General features: G+C 40.0%; 1 protein-coding gene across 2 annotated transcripts in view; it reads right to left on the bottom strand.

Annotated features, from left to right (window-relative positions):
- PIK3C2A (phosphatidylinositol-4-phosphate 3-kinase catalytic subunit type 2 alpha) overlaps positions 1-12,832 on the bottom strand; it is a 173,260-nt gene that overhangs the window by 83,844 nt on the left and 76,584 nt on the right. The window contains exon 1 of one of the 2 annotated variants that reach the window (XM_084629853.1): positions 4,865-4,986. The exons of the other annotated variant lie outside the window; for it this stretch is intronic. The gene's annotated coding sequence lies outside the window, so the exon portion shown is untranslated. Of the gene's footprint in view, positions 1-4,864; positions 4,987-12,832 lie in introns of those variants that run through there. 2 annotated transcript variants of the gene reach the window in all.

The following is a 12,832-nucleotide window of genomic DNA, read 5'->3' as shown; positions in this document are numbered from 1 at the left end:
TACTATTTGATTAGATTTACTAAGCCACACATCTGCCAACTATTATGCAACCTTTGTTTTCATGGCTCTGAACTAAGAGCATTTCCCCCAAGCAATACTTTGAGATACTTTAACAAAGCACGTGCATCAGACGTTGACATTTATCTGTTTACTCAATACTGATTTCCAAGTAGATCATTTTATAAAACTATTAGAAAAGTAATATTTTAAAAGCTGTATCAATATTAAGGATGTGAGGAAACTGCAAGATAAGTCTAACATTTTATCTGCTACAGATAAGGCTACCTGGCAGGAACAGGATATTCCCTATGTTACAATTTTTCTGTTTTGTTGCCTATGCAAAATATAATATATTGTAACAGTGTACAACATTTTAACAGCAATGTCACTATTGAAAAGATTAGGAATGAATTTATAATTTTAGGAAAATCCAAATAAGGAATCATTAATTCCAGAGTACTTTCATTTTTCCACAATTTTAAACTTCTAACAAATTGAGAACTCCTCAAATCCCAGGTAATTTCTTATCTGGAATCACAAGGATGTCTTTTCTATAGAGAAATCCTATTACCCCAAGCACAGGTAATCTCACCATCTGCTCACACTACATTTAACATTCTTGATCTACCTAAGTAGAGTTGGACAGCAATTTCCTGTCCCAAAATAGGAGGTACTGATCACAATTTCATTTAACCCGTTATTTATGATCATCCATTTCAGTGAGGTACACAACAGTACACTCAAATACATTTTTTTGGGTCAGTCTTTTTCTAATAGAAACTTTAGAATTATCAGCAATCTAACCACCTACTGAGGTTCTAAAAATTCCAGCACTAAATAGTGATGGTAACTTATAGGTCCATTTCCAACCTTTTTTTTAAAAGTAATGCCTTGATGTACAATACCCTAATTTTATCTTCAAGAAACTTGGGCTAGGTCTTCACTAGCATCGTTAAAGCAGTGCCGTGGCAGCGCTTTAACGTGGCTGTGTAGTTGCAGCACCAGCGCTGGGAGAGAGCTCTCCCAGTGCTGTAAAAAACCCCACCCCATGGGGGAGTAGCTCCCAGCACTGGTGCACTGTCTACACTGCCACTTTACAGCACTGAAAGTTGCAGTACTCGGGGGGGGGGGGGGGGTTCTCACCCACCCACCCCCGATGGACAAAGTTGCAGGGCTGTAAAGTGGCAGTGTAGACAAGGCCTTAGGCTGTGTGGTTTTTTTTAAAGTAGTCCCTATGGTTGTTTTGCTTTTAAATGTCACTGAATTAAACTACTGTGTATTTGCTGAACACCTAATGATGGCTTAGGTTAAATTTAAAGAAAGTACTGACTTTTCCTGTTTAAGGAAAAACAATCATTGACCCCTATAAGAAATAGGGGTCAATGATCTGCATTATAAGCACTACACATTAAAATAGTTAAGTTATTGTGGGTAAGCTTTCCCACAAAAATATCATATGCACTTCGAAAAGCCAACATTTGAGTCCAAATCATTTTCAGAATGTGCAGATATCATTACAAATACATTAGCAAATATTTCCTCCTTCACTTACTTTCCAAATCTAGAGTCCAGACTTCTGCACTCTCCTGCAATAATTGATACCACAACTACCCTTTTTGGTGTATAAAAAAAGTACAAAGAGTGCTGTATTAAGAGGCTGATGTCACTGACTGCTGCAGGATAAATAACGATCTATCTAGCCTTGCCAAGTGGCTAAAAATCCATTTACTCATTTTTTTAGTTTTGTACAGCAATTTGTTAATTAGATCTACACATCCATGCAGCCACTGATTTATTCTTTACAGCAAAGTTTTAAAAAAACTTGATACTTTCCCCAATATAAATGGAATACTACAGTAAATACTTTCCCCAATATAAATGGAATACTACAGTAAATTCTGCACCAACCATAGATACTAAAAAGCAGTCACTCATAAAACACAAAGAAACTTTCTCTTCCACTTCAGTAGGTTAAATTTAAAACATAACATTGCATTTTACAGTGTGGAGTTTAGAATTCTAAAGAAAAAAATGAACCCCATACACTGGATTATTTACTACATCAAGAATTGTTAACTCTTTATAAGTTGCAATTAAACTGTGTCTAAAGTTTATAGGTGCACACCCCCAAAAAACAGCTAATTCCATTTCAATGTACTTTTCTGACTGGAGTTCAGTTATATCATTGACTACGGAAGTTAAAATGAATTTCAAATCCCAGTTTACACTTCATTCAGTCAACATTTAAAGGACCACACAGAGACATTACCAGAATGAGGAACTGACAAAGGGTAGATCAAAAACTCATCAACTCCACCAAGCTATTTATTGATAGTAGCTACCTAGAGCCCTGCAAATCTGCAGCAGTCTGCTTTATATTCTGGGGATATCCACATCTGCGGATGCTGCTATCTGCGGGCCATGTTTGTAGATCGGACGCAGATACAAAATTCGCATCCACACGGGGCTCTACAGATCAAGATACTGTTTTAGTTTTAACTAGCAATCCAGAGTAAGGAATACCACCAATTTCAAATCCAGCCAATTTAAAAAGAGTAAGTTTTATATATGCTCCCAAGGACTTGTGCATTTTTTGTGGTTTTACAACCACATTTTCCTATTTTTAAGTAGCTTGTTTCTTGATTACTGTTGAAAGTCCCAGACAAAAGGGAAAAATGACTAAGAGTCTCCTCCTACATTTATTGTTGTTGATTTGTGCAGGTGAAGCCTTATGCCCCGCAGAGCCCCATCAACAACGGTACTCCTTGAGGACACAGACCACCACAGGCAATCCACTAGCAGGATCAAGATTTAGATGAAATCAAAAATCACTACATAAAGCATTTTAAGTTAAAGTAAGCCAACTGGAGCAAAAATTGTTGTCTAATCTCTTTACTATGATTTTCTCTAGGTATTACTACAAGTAACAGCATATAAACCATTTTCAGACTGAAGTACATTTTTAAGGTGATTATGCTCCTTTAAAAGCATGACCATTAGATTGTTGGTCAACCGAAAAATGACTGCTTCACCCCTTTAAAAGCAAGCATTCATTTTTCTGCTCTGGGTCTAACCTTCTTCCACCAGGCAGCTTCCTTGCTCATCTTTCCTCACCGCACCTTATTTCAGTTTCTCCTGCCTTCAATTGCCCCTCTATCCACCCCCCCCACCCCCCATTTTTCTGGAGAGGACCTGATAACATAACTAAGTTTAACCTATTTTCTCCCACAAGGCCACCACAAAAACCTTTGTTTCAGGTCTAATCTGCATCAGATAGAGTGATGAATATTACAAGGAAAAGCAAACAGACTCTGCCAGAATGAGGGACTGAACTCCATTCTGTACTAACAAGCATTACCAGTGGACCACAAACTACTTCCCTTTTTGTAACTTCATTTTCCCTCCCTTACAGTTTATCCTTCCCTTCTCTTTAGGATTTCACTCACGACTGCTGCACACACCACATTCTCAACAGGAGCTGGAAAGGACTCCTCTGCAAACATCAGAATTTCCAGTTATTTTACATCCATCCGTTTCTTCAAAATAGGAGAATCTCCTCAACCCAAGTACATTAATTATTTTTACACTTTAATTCTTTAGTCAGCAAAACACCATCACTTTTATTTCATTGTATTTTGGGAACACATTTAACACAGTAGTTATAAACATCACAAAGACTAATTTTCCTTTCTTCCACCTTCCATATCTTATTTCCCTCTTCCAGGTATTTTCTTACTCGTGTCTTTCCTCCCCAAGGACTGGGCAATATTCAAAAAGTTATTTATACTTCCAGAAACACATGTATGTTTTTATTTTCTTATTATGGCTTCAGTAAAGATAAGACTTAGATGAAAGTACATAGACTACTATGTATTACAAGGGGGAAAGTGATTATGTCTAAAAAGTAATTTAAAGAGAGACAACTTAGTGGTTTAATAATCAACATTGAAATGCTCAACTTAGCAGGATCAGTGTCAAACACCAACACATGATCAGTTAGGCGCCTCAGCCAAATATAGTCTAACTTTTGTGGGTATTGTAGAGGACAATTGAGATCCCCTATAGCCTGCATTGGCATGGGGGGGGGGGGGTTGTACTTTACATAACATACAATTTGATTCAGTATGCAGCGCCAAAGTTTTTCTTGCCTTCATGGTTGTTCACTATGCAATATACCAGTTGACACCTACCCCTCCAGGCCACCCAAGGTAGCAACCCCGACATCGTACATACACACTCTCTGAAATGCAACCAGATCCTTGGGAGTGAATGGTGCTATATAAATGCAAAATGTTATTCAAGAGACTTGCAATTAAGATCTTGCCGTTAGAAGACATGTTGTTCTACCGCTTGAAATAATGCGATTAACAGGGAGAAGTTACTAGGCATTTTTACGCTGCCGTTTATAGACAGCCACCCCCGGCAAACTTGAACCCACGTAAAGGAAAAAGCAAGTTACAGCGACGGCTTCAGACCCGGGGCTAACTGTGCCGGGATGCCCCGCTGAGTCCCGGCGCGGCGGGAAGTCACCCGGAGAGGTCACGGCACCGCACAGCGCGGAGCCCCCGGGGACCGCCCCCAAGGGCGGCAGAAGGCAGAGCCGGGGCGGGCGAGCGGCAGCGAGAGTCGCCGACGCGGCCAGTCCCCCTGCCCCGCACGGCACCGGCTGGAGCTGAATCAAGGCGGCTCCCCGGCCGTAGCCCCGGGGGAAGGGTTCCAGGCAGGCCCCGGGCACAGCGCCCCGGCGGCGGCGGTGCCGGGGTCCGGGCGCCGCAGGGGCCCCGAGGAAAGGGCGAGCCCGGCCGGGTCCCCTGGACGCCGCAGGCCCCGCGCCGCCTCGCGGAGAGACCCGCCCGGCTCTCACCTCGCAGCGCCGCTGCCCGGCGGGAGCAGCCATTTCCCGTCCCTGCGCCGCCGCCGCCGCCGCGGATAAAAGTCACCGGAGGGACGAGCCCGCCGCCGTGCGCTCACTTCCGGCCGGGCCCGAGAGCCCGCCTCCTGGGGGCGGAGTCAGGGCGCTGAAGAGACAGGCAGGGGGAGGAGCGACTCAGCGGCGGGGGGGGCGGAGAAAGGGGTGAAGAGGGCGGGACCCTGGGGGCGGGGGCGGAGCGTGGCCTGTTGCGCAAGGGTGGGGCCCTGCTTGAGCTCACGGCCGTGTTGTTATTGTTACGTCATTGCTTAGGGCTGTAATGACGCTGGGGGGCTGAGTCACTTGAACCCTGGGCCATTGCTCACAGCACCACGGGGCGGTGAAAGGGCAGCCAGCCCCAACTTCCCCCTTTTTTACTGGCACCAACCCCCATGCCCAGCAGGCTGGTTCCTGTAATGGTGATTTGGGGTGGGGCCAGATTCCAATTTTCCAGCTCAGACAGCATGGCTCATGTTGCGGCCACTATTGGCTCATGCTGAGGGTATGCCACGTTCTGCATGTAGCAACAAAAATCCCTGCCAGAATTTTTTCACATGGTACGCACAACTGAACTACTCTTGCTTTAGGGGTCATATTAGCATCAATCAAGGGGCTGCTGGGCCAAAGTTCAGTAAGTAATGTTGTGACCAGCAACCACTGTCAATGTGTTGCCAGGCCAAACCTGAGTGGCAATGCAACCCTGCACACTAGGTCATAATGCCACTCAGTTTGGGTAGGGTGACCAGACAGCAAATGTGAAAAATCGGGACAGGGGGTGGGGGTAATAGGAGCCTATATAGGGAAAAGACCCCAAAATCGCGATCCTCCCTATAAAATTGGGACATCTGGTCACCCTAAGTGTGAGGGCCTTCTCAGATGGGGCCTGGGACAAACTGGCCCTTGCCATCTCTGGCATGAATACCATGCATATAACTTGCAGACACCACTCAAGAAAGACCATTGTGAAAATTGTCTCTTGAAATCAATGAGCTGCACAGGCAGGAAAATGCCTATTGTGTTATTGCACAAACAGTACAGGCTTTGAGGCTGTGTCCATTCGAATGTGGAAGAACTCCTGAGGGAGATTTTAAATATCTGGTGGAAAAAAACATTGCATCAATAAGGACATATTTTAAAGACTGCCTTCAACTTAATTTAATTTAAAAAATGTTTGACCAGGCTGTATATACCTCTCAAAAGGCTGGATATTGCCATAAAAATGAATTGCCATATCCAAAGAGATGGGGAGATTTTAGGGGGAGGTGCTACTCAACCTAATTTCCTTTTCTTATCGTCTGATCTAAGTAAGAATTTTCAGAATTACTGGAAACTCGCATAACAAACATGTCCTTCTCCGGGGCTGCAATTCAGTACAAATACAATGAACTTCCTTTATCACATGCTGTGGAGGAAGGGTACTGAGTGTGCTTTCTGGAGAAGAGAAAATAAATCAAACTAAGAGTTTTGGAATGGCTCTAGTAAAATGGAATTAGATATAGCTTGTGATTTTTAATAGCAGAAGTAAGTATTTCATCATTTGTCAGTGGAAAAGGCTATAATGTAATCAGGGACATCTTCTATTAAATAAACATTCACTTACTGTAACTTTACAAAATATTTCATAGCCTCCAAATGATCAGCACTTGGAGTACTGAACTTTTCTGAACTGTGAAAATCAAACAGAAATAAAAATTTTGTCTTAGTAAACTCTAAAAAGTACAGATTATTTTTTGTATGTTCAAAAGTATTATATATGGCATTTTAGACAAAGTTTAGGCAAATATAACATCTCATAGCTAATAAAATGCATTATATGTATAGTAACAAAAATATTATTTTTCAGTCTAAATTTTGTAAAAGCTTACCAAGAGAATGACACCAAATGCTCTACATTCTAAGATGTGTCATTCACAAGGATCCAATGACTCACTGTGACACAAGTACTCCTCATTGTTTTTACTGTGACTATTGATATTTTATTCAGATAATGAAAAACTTTTGACATTTCTGGAGACCCCCCCAACAACAACAAAATATATAATCCAGGCTAGATGGTACATGAAAACTGTCAGTAAATCGTTTAGTTCATGAAGAAATTACATATATTGCTTACCTGGAATATACTCTTGTCTTAGTTTTTATATTGGCACCCATAGTGGCAGTATCTGACTGCTTATTGTAAGGATTAATCAGTTAGGCTCTGATCCTGTACCATTAACATCAATGCGAGCTTTGCTATAGGATCAAGACCTTTAGGTCTGATGGTGAAAACACTCTGCATTCAGAACTACTATAGAGGGCTTGCATGATTGGACTTTTAATCATTATAGCTGTAAAACACTACGAAGGTGCTAGATATTATCTAAAATATGACTGCCTGGGACTGGACCAAATATGAGTCAGAAATTTGAGACAGAAAGGGACTAATCTGGTAATTTAGTCCATTTCACAGACCAATGCAGAATTATTCTCTTCGGTCTATTATCAAGTCTATTTCCAAGTCTAGATTAAATGTCATAAGAAGCAGGGATTCTGTGACCTTTCTTGGGAAATTATTTCTGTCTAATACAGTAGTTCTTGCTGTCAGGAAAGTTTTCTGATATTCAGCCTACATTCTTTTTTATCTCATTATAACTAGTTACCTAACTATCTACTCTAATCTGTTAAACACATTTCTAAAGTGCCCATCACTATGGTATAAACATACTGATCCCCTGGTATACCCTAAAATATCCCCTTTCTTTTGTTTGTTTGAAAAGAAATTCTATAAAAATAGCAATGTGTGGTACGATAGTCATAGTTTCTCAACTACATCCACATTAAATTCGCTCATTTTACACCCCCTGCCTTTGTACCATTAGATATACTTTAATAGAGCTCCCATCCAGCTTTTGGAACTTGTCTCCTCTTTGTTATGTGTCCAGTAGGAATTCTATTATATGTAAGGTGTTATGGGACCAACACACCTTTTTTGACCAGTCAAACTTTCAATGATGAGTGGATCCAACCAAGTGGTTCTGCCTCTAGAATGGTAACTACTTGGTACAAGCCCAGCTTGTAGATAGGACAAAATTATCCCATTCTTATTTGAACTGATGAGGGGAATGCTGACACAGCCCACAGCTTTGTTTATAAAGGCATAATTATAATGTTCTCTCTGTGCCTTGGGTGAAAGAATGGTGTCACCCTTAAAGTATTTATGATACAGGAAATCACTAATGTGAACATTTAAATGCTGCACACATGTATAACCAGTGTCACTATTAATAAATGGGAAAAATCTCTTTTAAGGATTAACTCTGCCACTGCTATGCTCACCATCCTTGACACTCGTGGGACACTATGCTTGGTTCTCATATATGTTTTGTCTCAACTGCATATTTCTTTCCTCTATGGTTTTGTATTACATCTTTTTATTATTTAAATATAGTTATTTTGCATTATTCATTACAAATGTGGATTTATGAACTTCTAATTAAACAAATGGTCAGCTGCCTAGAACTAATTTCTCATAAAAGTATATTAAGCTTATGGGGTCTGATCCAATGCCTACTGAAGTCGATGGAATTCCTTCTTGGTATATGGTATTAGTTCTCTTGGTTAAAAATAGGAATGGTTCTAGCTCCAAATTCAGAGCTGTATTTTTAAAAACTTACTGTCCAAATTCTGGGAGTGTTTTTATTTGCGGTCCTGTTTCTGTTCCTTTTATGAATAGGAGTAGTTGTGAAATTTGTACCACGATCCAAGTTTGATTTCTGACCTCCTCACGCCAATGTTTGGATCTGATAGTTTGGCTTACACCCATGTTTAGTTTAATATAGTTTCAGTTTCATTTCACTGCAGTATTTTCACAGAGGAATAACAATAAACGTATGCAAAAGACAAATAAAATTGAGCAACTAATTATGAGAATAGTGTTATGATTGATAACCTGATATGTGCAGCTTGCAAATATCTTTCTTCTGACAATATTCCAGACAGAATATAACTTTTATGTATGCCCAGTGCAAAAAGACAAAACATGTACATAACAAAAAATTATTTTTAAGCTTTCATGAAGATATTAAAATTTATATTTTTTTAAACTTCTGCAAAGTTACTCCTTAGTGTCTTTTAAACAGCTATTCACAACCTATTCAGGTGACTCTGCCACTTTACCAGACCAAGATCTTAGCTATATTATTTGTATTGCAAGCTAGCTTTTATTCACTGGTGAGAGTAAGCTCAAACACCATTGTGAGTTAAACTGTACTTCACTGAATGGGAGGTTGGTACTGGAAACACTGATCATTAAGGGGCTGAACCTGTTTCCATCAAAATCAGTAGGAATAGGATTAGGCAATAATATAGGAATGGGGAGCATAGCATGCCAGTCACAAAAACCTAAAATTCTAATTCTGACATATGGATCAGTAGTTGGGAACAACTGCTTTAAAAGTAGGGGATTAGATCCATAGAGCTATTCTGATCTGGAGCTGATGATTTGACCCAATATCGATTTTTAAAAAAAATAAAGATTTGGTGCAATTTCGTTTTTAGTTTGTACTATATACACACAGTATAAACGAGAAGGGGGAAATCTTAATATTTAATAACTAAATAAAATATGCAGTTTTATTTTTCTCAATATACTACTCATATGAGGAAAGTCACTCATCTGCATGCAGGATCTGGACCTTGTTCAGGAAAACTATAAGATCCATTTACATTTGGGCTAAGGCTAAATATCTTAAAGGCATGTAAAGTTATTTTATCTTTTGGATAACTAGCTTTTACAGATGATGGAAATAATTACATGTTAAAAATATTTTCAAAGGTATTCAACAATTATTAGCTAAAATGGCATAATAGTTGAAATTCTAGAGCTAAATCTTTCTTACCTTACTCTTGCAACTAGTTCTAGTACTCTCACTGGGACTATTCAAGAGTGGATTCAAGCAGGATTTAAACCCTGTCTGCACATTTAATTAGAACTTGTATAAAAGCTTCAGTTAGGATTTTTTTAAAAAAAAGGTTTCAGAGTAGCAGCCGTGATAGTCTGTATTCGCAAAAAGAAAAGGAGTACTTGTGGCACCTTAGAGACTAACCAATTTATTTGAGCATAAGCTTTTGCGAGCTATAGCTCACTTCATTGGATGCATAAAAGTGGAAAATGCAGTGAGGATGTTTTTATACACACAGAGCATGAAAAAATGGGTGTTTATCACTTCAAAAGGTTTTCTCTCCCCCCACCCCACTCTCCTGCTGGTAATAGCTTACCTAAAGTGATCACTCTCCTTACAATGACAGGTTTCAGAGTAACAGCCGTGTTAGTCTGTATTCGCATCCGATGAAGTGAGCTGTAGCTCACGAAAGCTTATGCTCAAATAAATTGGTTAGTCTCTAAGGTGCCACAAGTACTCCTTTTCTTTCTCCTTACAATGTGTATGATAATCAAGGTGGGCCATTTCCAGCACAAATCCAGGGTATAACAAGAACATCTGAGGAATGGTGGAGGGTGGGGGCGTGGGGGCTGGAAAAAACAAGGGGAAATAGGTTACCTTGCATAATGACTTAGCCTCTCCCAGTTTCTATTCAAGCCTAAGTTAATTGTATCCAATTCGCAAATGAATTCCAATTCAGCAGTCTCTCACTGGAGTCTGGTTTTGAAGTTTTTCTGTTGTAATATCGCAACTTTCATGTCTGTAATCGCGTGACCAGAGAGATTGAAGTGTTCTCTGACAGGTTTATGAATGTTACAATTCTTGACATCTGATTTGTGTCCATTTATTCTTTTACATAGAGACTGTCCAGTTTGACCAATGTACATGGCAGAGGGGCATTGCTAGCACATGATGGCATATATCACATTGGTGGATGTGCAGGTGAACGAGCCTCTGATAGTGTGGCTGATGTTATTAGGCCCTGTGATGGTGTCCCCTGAATAGATGTGTAGGCACAGTTGGCAACGGGCTTTGTTGCAAGGATAGGTTCCTGGGTTAGTGCTTCTGTTGTGTGGTATGTAGTTCCTGGTGAGTATTTGCTTCAGGTTGGGGGGCTGTCTGTAGGCAAGGACTGGCCTGTCTCCCAAGATTTGTGAGAGTGATGGGTCATCCTTCAGGATAGTTTGTAGATCCTTGATAATGTGTTGGAGAAGTTTTAGTTGGGGGCTGAAGGTGACGGCTAGTGGCGTTCTGTTATTTTCTTTGTTAGGCCTGTCCTATAGTAGGTGACTTCTGGGTACTCTTCTGGCTCTGTCAATCTGTTTCTTCACTTCAGCAGGTGGGTATTGTAGTTGTAAGAATGCTTGATAGAGATCTTGTAGGTGTTTGTCTCTGTCAGAGGGGTTGGAGCAAATGTGGTTGTATCGTAGAGCTTGGCTGTAGACAATTGTTGAAATCATGGTGGAATTCCTCAAGGGCTTCTTTTCCATGACATCTTCATCATCTGGACCCATGGAAAAGAAGCCCTTGAGGAATTCCACCACGATTTCAACGATTTCCATCCCACCATCAATCTCAGCCTGGACCAGGCCACACAAGAGATCCACTTCCTGGACACTACGGTGCTAATAAACGATGGTCACATAAACACCACCCTATACCGGAAATGTACTGACCACTATTCCTACCTACATGCCTCCAGCTTTCACCAGACCACACCACACGGTCCACTGTCTACAGCCAAGCTCTACAATACAACCGCATTTGCTCCATCCCCTCAGACAGAGACAAACACCTGCAAGATCTCCTACAAGACTCAGTGTTAGTCTGTATTCGCAAAAAGAAAAGGAGTACTAACAAATTTATTTGAGCATAAGCTTTTGTGAGCTACAGCTCACTTTGTGTGGGTAAACCCTTATATGCTAAGTAGATGAACATTCTTGAGTCAACACGACCGTGCAGTATGGAGAAATAGGACAAATAGTGGATATTCATAACAGATTGTACTCATTTAGCTTGATAGTTAACCCAAATAAATTACTTCTGGAAGGCTTACTAAACTGGCACCTACTTATAAATACTAATAATTGAATATGTTTTATCCATTTGTTTAACCACAACCAGTTAATTGGTATAGTTTGAATTATAATCATCCGTATCATAAGGCTTTTCATTTTATTTGCTTTTTCAAATACCTTTCATGTTACAAATAGTTAATAAAAAAATGCTAACCAGAGGACCGGTAAACTTTATTTATTTATTTACTGAGAGTACAATCTTAGAAATTTACAAAGGTATTCCTTGCTTAAAGGCGCTAATTAAGAATGTAATTTCTACACTGGAAAAAAATTCTGAATACCACACTTAAATGTTGGAAATATGAGGAACAACAAATCTAGTCTTTTATGCTTTTGCTGGAGAATTTCCTGAATGTCTCAGAGTATGTGTATTGTGAGCACTCAAACCTTTAATTGAAGAGGCAGGGTACCTGATCTTCAACAAAGAAGTCTTTTGTTACAAAATGCTAGTCACTAAAGTTAAACAGGTGTTAACAAAAACAGAGTTTTGAACATTCTAACTAAAAATCCCTTCCCTTTTCAGGTTTCAGAGTAGCAGCCATGTTAGTCTTTATCCGCAAAAAGACCAGGAGTACTTGTGGCACCTTAGAGACTAACAAATTTATTTGAGCATAAGCTTTCGTGAGCTACATGCATCCGATGAAGTGAGCTGTAGCTCACGAAAGCCTATGCTCAAATAAATTTGTTAGTCTCTAAGGTGTCACAAGTACTCCTTTTCTTCCCTTTTCAGTTACTCAGTTTCTAATCTCTTGGCTCTTTTGCTGTCATCGTTTAACTAGTTCTCCAGTCACCACAGAGTCTTCAAGGGAAGACATGATCTTAATCACTAATGTAAAAAATAATCAGGGGTTTGTTTGTTTTTTGTCTTTTTAAAACAACAAAACTTAATATCATGAAGCAAAATAAAGAACAAGTCCAATTTT

The sequence above is a fragment of the Lepidochelys olivacea genome, assembly GCF_965140295.1.
Source record: "Lepidochelys olivacea isolate rLepOli2 genome assembly, chromosome: 6".
In the NCBI taxonomy this organism is placed as follows: domain Eukaryota; kingdom Metazoa; phylum Chordata; order Testudines; family Cheloniidae; genus Lepidochelys; species Lepidochelys olivacea.
The sequence above is the reverse complement of the archived record's forward strand: the minus strand, read 5'-3'. Positions and strand labels throughout refer to the sequence as shown.